General features: G+C 35.2%; 1 protein-coding gene and 1 non-coding gene across 3 annotated transcripts in view; both read right to left on the bottom strand.

The window, feature by feature from the left end:
- Positions 1-9730, bottom strand: part of LOC115236475 (sestrin homolog) — a 243878-nt gene that overhangs the window by 81638 nt on the left and 152510 nt on the right. The gene's annotated exons all lie outside the window — the stretch shown is intronic.
- Trnak-uuu lies at positions 6032-6104 on the bottom strand. Its single transcript has one exon. It is a non-coding gene; the product is annotated as a tRNA-Lys (tRNA).

Below are 9730 nucleotides of genomic sequence, written 5' to 3'. Positions count from 1 at the left end.
TATTAAGATCATTAAGATCTCTATGTGTTTTCCACGGAAATAAGATAAAAAAATGTTTGATCAATTAAACGGAAATATATAAATATCTGATCCAAATGCACTATATATATATATTCTTATTAAGATCTCTATGTGTTTTCCACGGAAATAAGATAAAAAAATGTTTGATCAATTAAACGGAAATATATAAATATCTGAATGCATAAATCCAAATGCATATAAAATGTGTTTCAACAGAAAGAATAGTATTTTAAGAATAAGAGAAGGGGGAGAAAAGGAAAGAAAACTTCGTTTTATTCTCCGAATGATCATTAATGTGAGCGGAGGAAACGCACGTGTCGGAAGAAAGAGAGAATCGCGGAATTAAATAAAGATAGTTTCTTTCGTTCGGCCGGAACGGGAGCAGTTAACGTTTTACGCGCGACGACTCTGGATCTCGCCACGGCCCATAAAGTTTCTCTTTCTCTCTCTCTCTCTCTCTCTCTCTTTCACCCTCAAATTCCGGGGGGACGCAGGTGTCGCCGGAAGCCGTTTTACGAGTCGGCAGGAAAACATAAATCGAGATACGACCTTCGTTACGCATCCGAGAGAACGGGATGTTGGAAGACTCTTTCGAGCCGCTCCGCTTAAAACTCTTAGGCGTAACAAAGTCGCCTTAACAGGGGAAGAGCAACAGAAGAAATCGCGCAATGGATTGGATTCAGTTGGACCGTTAATTATACCCGACTGTGCTCGACTCTTGCACGTATAATAAAATAGCTCATCGACGTTAATAAAATTCATGAAATGAGTAGAGTTAAAGGCCAACATCGCGTGCGACGTGACCGTAATTTTTATAAAATCCACAGACGCTCTCTCTCTCTCCCGTGACGAAAAGCATCGAAGACCGTTTCTCGTTTTACGACCGCGGGATTGATCCGAATGCCCTCTCGCTCTCGTTGCATGTCGATGCATCGAGAGACGAGAAGTGCGAGAGGCTCCTGAATGCGCCGACCGACCAATCGCCGGGAGTGTCTTCTGGGAATCACTCGGATGCATTTAAATGCCCGCGTGCTCGTAAATAAACGGGCTACGCCGTTGAATACCATTGATTGCCGACCGATATGATACCCACGCTCCAACACCCAGGATCCTCATGACACTGTTACACAATACGTATGGGCGTCTACGGTTTACCTTTAATTAAGTGAGTTATTTACGCGCGATCACGATGCCGGGACTCGCCGTGGGAATCGTTTATCAAATTACGAAAGTGCATTATTCTCCTCGTTGGCCGCTATCGTGAAAACGACACCGAGGTAACTCGATAGGAGAGGATACGCGAGAGAGAGATTCTGACATTAATCTGTCAGATTATTTTATTCCGATGGCTTTTTTTATTTGAATTCGCGAACCGGCAAATATCGCCCGTTCGTTTTAACTGTACACACACACAAGTTTCTTTAAAAATATTTATTAAGCTTCTCAGCAAGAATCGAAACCGTTATCGTTTCGCGACGATTTTGTATCTCAACGTAAAACGATACGCGTAATTAATCTCTACTATTTATTTATTCATGACGAGCGCGGAAACGTGTTTCATCAGGTTCATTTTCCCAGTATTCATACTATCGGAATGGTTCTTTTTATTCACGACGAGCGTTACGGTCATTTGCTATTCCGAGCGTCGAAAATTCAACCCGTCAAAATTATACCGATTTCAGCGCTTCAATACAAGACTATTCAGGACTTTAATCCGGCTCCCATAAATTTAACGTCGGCCTATGACAGCTCCAATCTCTTTTTCTCCCGTTTCAACGTTTCGCGAAAACATCGAGATATACACATATCGCTAAAAGATCGCCATTCACGATTTCAAACACGCGCGAGCAGTTTTTCTTCATCAATTTAAACCGCTCTTGATATTTCCGCGACCGGGCAGTTTCTTATTGAATGACGTAATTAACGAGTATCGAGAGCGCATCGCGATAACGGTGAAGAGCGCCGATTTACAGTTGCGAATAAGATCGTTAACTATCGTTAACGATCGAAATCCGATAGGACGCAGTGACATCGAGGAAACGCGACGCGAATGAAGGAGTCGACGATCGATGCTGATTAACGATCGATCAGCGAACGAAAACGATTGACAAGAATTGATCGATCACAGAATTGCGCGATTTTAAAGACGACGTCCCAAAGACGGCGTGTAATAGGTCTCTGTCAAGGACAATTACCTATTAACATATTTATTGACATAATTGACGGCTGATCTCATCGACAAAAAACAGGGAAGAGAAACTAGTCTTCTTTGCATAAAACACGCTATTTCTATCCACGAGTTAGGTAAAGTAAGTTTTTTCTCTCCGAACGAGTGATAAAACGTCATTTGCGCAAAAAAAGTTTTATATATGGAACATAATGAATAGCTAGAACGCGCGACTTTGGGCATCGAGAAAATAACTTGAGAATTAGGGATATTTAATATGCGTGAATAAATGTGTCAGCTGATATTATAAAAAAAAAAAGATACATTTGCGAGTTAAAACGATCAGCAGAACTTTTAAATCTCACAGACGTAATCGTACATCTTTTCAGATAATTGCGTAGATCAGATTGCATATTAAAAACGTTATTAAGAGGAGTGTCAAATATCTCGATATTATGTAAAATAGTTCATATTTTGACACGTTCGTATTAACAAATAGAAATCAAATAATTTAAAAACATTTTGATATTTTTATAAGCCTAGCAACACTGTGAAAGCTGGGTTTTCAAAAAACGCTAATAATTACTTTGTGGAACAATTTAATTACAATGACATAAATAAAAATTAAATATGATATTGTGAAGAATGACAAAAGTGATTCTACGGAAATTGTATTTGAAATTTTGAAATTTTTTAAATATCTGCATAACTAAATTTATGTGCGAAAGTTGTATTTAAACAGCTTTATTTATTCACATGGTATTTTAATTAACATTGGTATACTTCAATTAAAAAATTATATATTTTTGCAGAAATATATTATTTCGACATTTTACAAAAGGTCAAAATAATATACTTATAATTTTCCAATTTTTTAGTCAATTTTCTCAAAATTAAAGCTTCATACAAAAAAAAACTTGTTTTATATTTTCGATTTATTTTCGCGCGTGAAGCATCACCTACTTTACGGTTGTGCCTCCCGATCCACCCTACATCATATATAGTGTCGTTTATACAAACCAACTTCGGAAAGACGTTAATTTCCGCGGCCGGTCGGATTGGGAGAAAAATAGAGAAGCGCATATATAGTTGAAAAAACACCGGCAAAGAGAAAATAAACTGGTCTAGTTTAATTCGACCGCCGCTACGACGCCACATGGAGCCCCGCACGTTGTAGTTTGTGTATCGAGAAGAAAAGGAAAACGAGTTCACGGAAAGGACAGGGGATCTCAGTTCGACGAATGAACAGAGATATGGATAGAGAGACATATGTACGGCATTTTCTAGAAAAAAAAGAGCCGGCGGGTGAGGATGAGAGGATGAACGACGGCGGAAAAACCGTGGGACGAGTGTAACGATTGGAGAAGTGTATTAAACAAAGGAATTAGAATGTCGCCTTTGCGTGTACGTGACAGAATATACATAACACTCTTTTACCTCACATTTGTGGTAGAATGAATTTATCACGCGAAAGCGACTTTATATTTTAATTTTTTCCAATTGATTCACAGCATTATTCCATGCTGCACTACTAGTTTTTATAGATCATATCTCGTTTGCATTTAAATTTTGTGATCACTTAGAAAAAAAATGATAGTAATTAACATACAAAATCATCGAATAAGAAAAAATTATACTGTTCTGGCACACTTCTCTCTCTTGTGCTGGAAATCTACTAATTTTATTTTCGTAAATTTAAAATAAAATAGTGATAGAGGCATTTCAAATACAAAATTTACCAATGTTGGAATCGATAATATTTTATGCAAAGATAGAGTAAAAAAGAGAGAGGAAGAGGAGAGAGACAGAGAAATGCTGTATGCTTACATACAGACATGCATTATTCACTAATCCAATATTGTTCACAAATTTACATTCAAAATGAATCATCTGCAATACTCAATTATCACTTATGCAACAGCATAATACATATTATACATACACACGCACACATAATACATATATATAACAAATTACATTACTATATGACATATACATACAACAATCAAATATGTAATTACGGATAGCCAGGAGGAAAATTAATTCGGTAACGTTATAATGGCGATCTCGAGCTGCTGATAATTAATTAACGTTTAGCGTTTTTGCACAGCGATAATAAGGATGACGTGAATCGAGTGCTGTGTAGGTTCAATTAACTATGTTACGATAACTGCTGTATAAACATCACTAATATGCGTCCTCTAATATGCGATTTTGTGTGATAGTGTCAGGCGTCTGCCGGAAGGATTCGCCTCTCGTATGAATCCTTAATTGCATATCCAACGCATATTTATCCGGCTCTTTCTCTTAACCTCGGAATACCGACGTGTGTGCGCGTAATGTATGCTTCCACCGGAATATTCTCGCGGTTTGAAAGCGGAACTGTACAACCGAGCACGCGCTGTGTTAGAAATATGAGGCGCACGTGTGCGTTTAATTTACATATATGTAAATCCTATTCACGTGCAACGCATTTATACGTCCCACACATACAAGGATCGTCATATATTATGTATTAGGATGCAATACTCATAAAAAAAGTCGCGCAATTTCTCTCCTAACCGTTAATCTTTTCCTCCAGGAATATATCAGGAGGAGGGAATATATCGATTGCGGAATATTTTTACGTCAATTTTTTTGTTCGGACGAATCGATAAAATATGTGCAAAAATATTTTCGCTATCTTCTATTAGGTCATTTTTCAAAAGTTCACGCATAATTATGAAATAATGTTGTTTTTAAATAGTTTAATTTTCTTCAAATTAATAAATATAATTTCTTTTTCTTTTTCGTTTCTATAATTTTATCTTGATTGATGAAATTTCCGGTTTACTTATTCAGATACGAAAGTGGGTTAGTGAAAAGACATATTATAAGTTAATTAGATATCGCTCTTAAAAATAAATAAAAACCGCACGCGCGTTTAACAATGTGACATTAGTCGTGCTACAACCGATTATAACTCGATAGATAAAAAACAAAACGCTCTAACAGAGCTAGTCATTAATATACGTCAGAAAGTGCAATTCTCTGCATCGAGTGCCAACTTCTGTGAAATAATTGCATATAAATCATCGATACAATGATCTCCCGTCGTCATCCATCACTTTATAGAAGATGGGGATTAATAGCGCAAAGAGTTGCTGTTTTGTAAATTATATTTTTATACCGCGTAGTATTTCACTCACGCTTTATTAACCTAAAAATATATAACCATGCATATAAAAGTTTATAATATTAATATAATTTTTAACAAATCATCGAATTAAAAGTCGCGTAAAATATTCTTATAGATAGAATAAAATATTGATGTAAAAACTATATGGTTATAAAAGCGAAGTAAAGTCAAGAGATACTTTAAATTCAACGATAAAAAATTATTCATCCAAGATCAAACGGTTATTTGTCTATATCCTCGAAAGATTTCACTGCTATTTACGCCGAATTGCGAAATTTCATACTCTTTTCGTTTCCTGCAGCAAAATTCCACTCTTATGTTACGGAACGGCGTCAATAATCGCTCTATTTTGGATAACGGAATGGCAGGCGGTGTGCAAGCATATCCCATTTTACGGCAGCAAATACGAGAGAGAGGATTCAAGAAGATAATGGAACGATTCGAAAAGATGAAACGGTGCAAACGACGAAATCACTACCTTTAAAATCTCTTTCTTTCTCTATCGCTTCGGGATCGTCGTTGGATTTTCAGAACTATCAAAAGCTCTTTATTGGAGAATAAACTTTCTTGCCGAATAGGCAAAATCGTGCAAATCTGTATCCAATAAAATAAAAATCTTTCTTTGATGACAATTGATAGTATTTCGATGGGGCGCAAAAAAGAAACGCCCGAACAGGGACTCGAACCCTGGACCCTCAGATTAAAAGTCTGATGCTCTACCGACTGAGCTATCCGGGCCTTGAAACAAGAGCTATCTCTAGACTCTCACAATGCACTTGCTGAAATTGCTATCGGTTCACGTGGATTTGACATAATCGGAGAGATAACACGCTCAGTCACGTGGAATAAGTTTGACAAGCGCTTAAAAATATTCATCTTAAATATGCTTTTAAAAGTATATATTTAAATATATTTTTTTATAATAATTGTATATATAAATATTGTATATATAATATTATGAATATATATAATTAGATATATTTAGTTATTATTTTTATATATTTAATTATATGTTTAATTGTTATAGTATTAATATATTATATATAATAATTTTATCATATAACAATTTATATATTTCTTCATATAAAATTTTCACACATATTTTTCATTATTTCAAGTTTACTAGATATATATTATTCCTAATATATATTATTCCTTCAAAAAGAATACCAATAAGTATTAATTGATAGCTTCGTTCATTATATGCCTTAGCATGTTATCGTTGCAGCAATCCCAATCCATGATTTATATTAATATCTTGGAATTAGAACAATTAGTACGTTCTATATATAGCTGCGAATAGAAGATAATGTTACGTGTTAAGCACGGAATATTTGTGAGAAGAATGATATATGTTCAAGATATACACATATGAGTTGCATTGTAAATTGCAACAGTTGCAGTGGAAGTTAATCAATCTCCTGAATTATTCGGAGCAAGTTTGGCATTTAGCTCCATTTTTTCAAGCCCGAACGCATTAACTCGTTCGTTGGTTATAAATTACAGTAATCCTGCAAGACTTGTCAAGCAGACGTTTTATCGTACCTATGCATCACCATTATACAAAGTGTTATCAAATTATGGCCATTATTCCCATTTGTCATCAAAAATTATACTTTTTAAAAATCTAAATCTATTATATTTATGTAAAAATAAGTAAACAAATGAGAATCATGAATTTGCAAAATTGGAAATTATATAATTCGTCGTTTTAATACGCAATCATTTCCAATATAAAAAAGAAATTGATCACATGTTTATTGAAACATTATTATTCTTCTTAATCGCTATTGTCAAAAATAATGACGATAGTAGTAAACCACCTTGTAGATAAAGATAAGAAAAAATCGTCCTCGATAAAAGAAAAAGAAAACATATTTATAAAATATCGCTTCACTCATGTGACTCACTCCTTTTCCCTTTCCTCTCCTTCCCGTAAACAAATGTCGTAACAAATCGGTGTCCGGCAGTCCGGCATGCAAAAATGATTCAAATTTGCGATACAGTTGTTAATTTACGCGTCATGCAATTTTATCTCCGGCGTGATAAACGGCGGACCGACCTGTTTTTCTAGCAAACACAGTCGGCGATTTCATAGTAAAATGTAGTTGATTAATGATCCTCTCGTGATGCATCACAAACACACACACACACACACACACAAGAAACCTCATTACATTTTTTAGAACGCGTGTGCAAAGATAATTGAATGCATTATTATTATTATATTAATATTCTTAAATATGAGAGGACTCGTTTACGTCTTTCCTCCGCGTAACATCGCGCGTGCTATTGTTTATGTTCCATTCGTAGCAATGTGAAATCGTAGAAGACGCAATAACGGTCCACGGCCTTGACACGAAAAGTTCACGGCGGTCGAGGGGTCAAGTCCCCCGGGAAGATTATCGCCGGTTAATTAAATATGTACGACTTCGTCGCGTTGCGGCTATTTGAGCAGACATTTCTCTTCTATCGCGGCACAACCGATGCTGGGAACGTAATATGCACGAGGAACTTTTACACTGACTCATTTCAGTGTCTACGTAATGCTTTTCGTTTACAGATTCTTATCTATTACCGTCGTCTCTTCGGCGTTCTTGCTCTAATCAACGTGCAGGCGAATTGTCGTAATTTATAACGGAAACATAAATAAATAATTTTTATGCGACAAAATAATCAAATCAAACTCTAAATAATTAATGATAATAAGACGCAGTTAAAAAACGTTTGATGTAAAAATATTCTCTCTTCTTGATGACATTCATGAGATAACCCGAGACGGACATTGAGAAAATGTGATAAAAAGAATTTTCTTGTGTTCGATATAGTACTTGTCGATGCTGTGGTCACTTATCATTTTCTTTTTTTTTTTCTCGGAACAATAAAAATATTTCTCCGTTGGCGACATTTTCAGATAAACCAATAACAAGAATAGCCTCGATAAATTATCCGAAATAATGAATGTATATTTCATATTTCTCTGAACATTTCACATGGAAAAAAATATATTTACTTGTCGACGAAATGCTGTGAATAAACCATAAGGGTTCCGCGGATTCAGGGTCGTTGTCCAGAACCAACGTCAGAATTTCCCAACGTAACGATATACCTGGCACCGCGCCAGTGACTTCCCGATGTGTCAACTTCCCGATATTATGCGATACGACAATAGACGCCCTGTTCAAAATAATTTCATGGCTCTCCTGAACAGCTGCAGCGATAACTAACAGTTGAATTGATCGGAGATGATGGGCACAACGACGTTTCAGAGCCTCGTTTTATCATAGTCTCGATATCATCACGAACACATTACATAGGTACACGTATCGCGCTTTGGAGTAAACAGAGAAAATAGTAATTTTTGCATAACTTTCCTTCTCAATTCGATTCCAATATTGTTTCCGATATTGTTATATTGCGTTCTAAAAAATAGTTTATATTTATATAAGTTATAGTATTATAAGGACGTGATCAAAATCGCTTGTGTAAAAATGATTTTAATTGGAGAGAAAATGTATGCCGAAAGAAACGCAATGTTTTTTTCATAAAAATGCGGAAATTGTAATCTTGAAGTGCAAGATTAAGCGTAATCCAATTTTTCCGCTCACCTTACATTACGCAATACTGCATGATAATGTCGATTTATCACCGGAACATAATATAATAAAATAACTGTCGATTATTTGACAGCATCGGTTAATTATCGATGCATGCAATACCGCATTGAATTCGCGTCATTTCGACGATTGCGGCGATTCGTGGAATCGTATAATACACGATAAGTCCGAGCAAAATTGAATAAAAACACTCGAGTAATGATTAATGCGGATGAACGACGACTACAAAATCCTTAGAACTACGTCACATATAAAATAACTTATTTTATTTGTGGCATCTCGACATTTCTTGATCATCTAATATAATAAGTGAGATAGTTCAACATACTCGCAATGTGATTTGAAATAAATAAATTAAATAAAGAAGTAAGAGTTACAATTTTGTGAATTCTTCCATATTTTCTATAATACATATTTGTTACAATAAAATAAACAGATTTAATAGATAAATAAATAAATTGAGAGAAATCAATTTCTTAGTTCTTTCCTTTGCAGGATTGAGAATGGAAAAAAATATATATATCGAATATATATATATTTAAATTTTGCACACTACATCCGCCAGTATTATTGTATACCATCGTACGTGTAAAATATAGTCAGATCGAGCGAAATTTTGTATGTAAGACTAAAAGTTTGAATAATAAACCCAAAAGATCTCGTATAACAATCTGCACAAAGAAAGAATGGGAAAGGGATGACAGAATGATGAGGAAGAAGAGAATTTCGATGCACGGACACACTCTT

Source organism: Formica exsecta, unplaced genomic scaffold (assembly GCF_003651465.1).
Source record: "Formica exsecta isolate Colony F162 unplaced genomic scaffold, ASM365146v1 scaffold111, whole genome shotgun sequence".
NCBI classification, from domain to species: domain Eukaryota; kingdom Metazoa; phylum Arthropoda; class Insecta; order Hymenoptera; family Formicidae; genus Formica; species Formica exsecta.
This window is presented reverse-complemented; position numbering and strand designations above follow the sequence as displayed.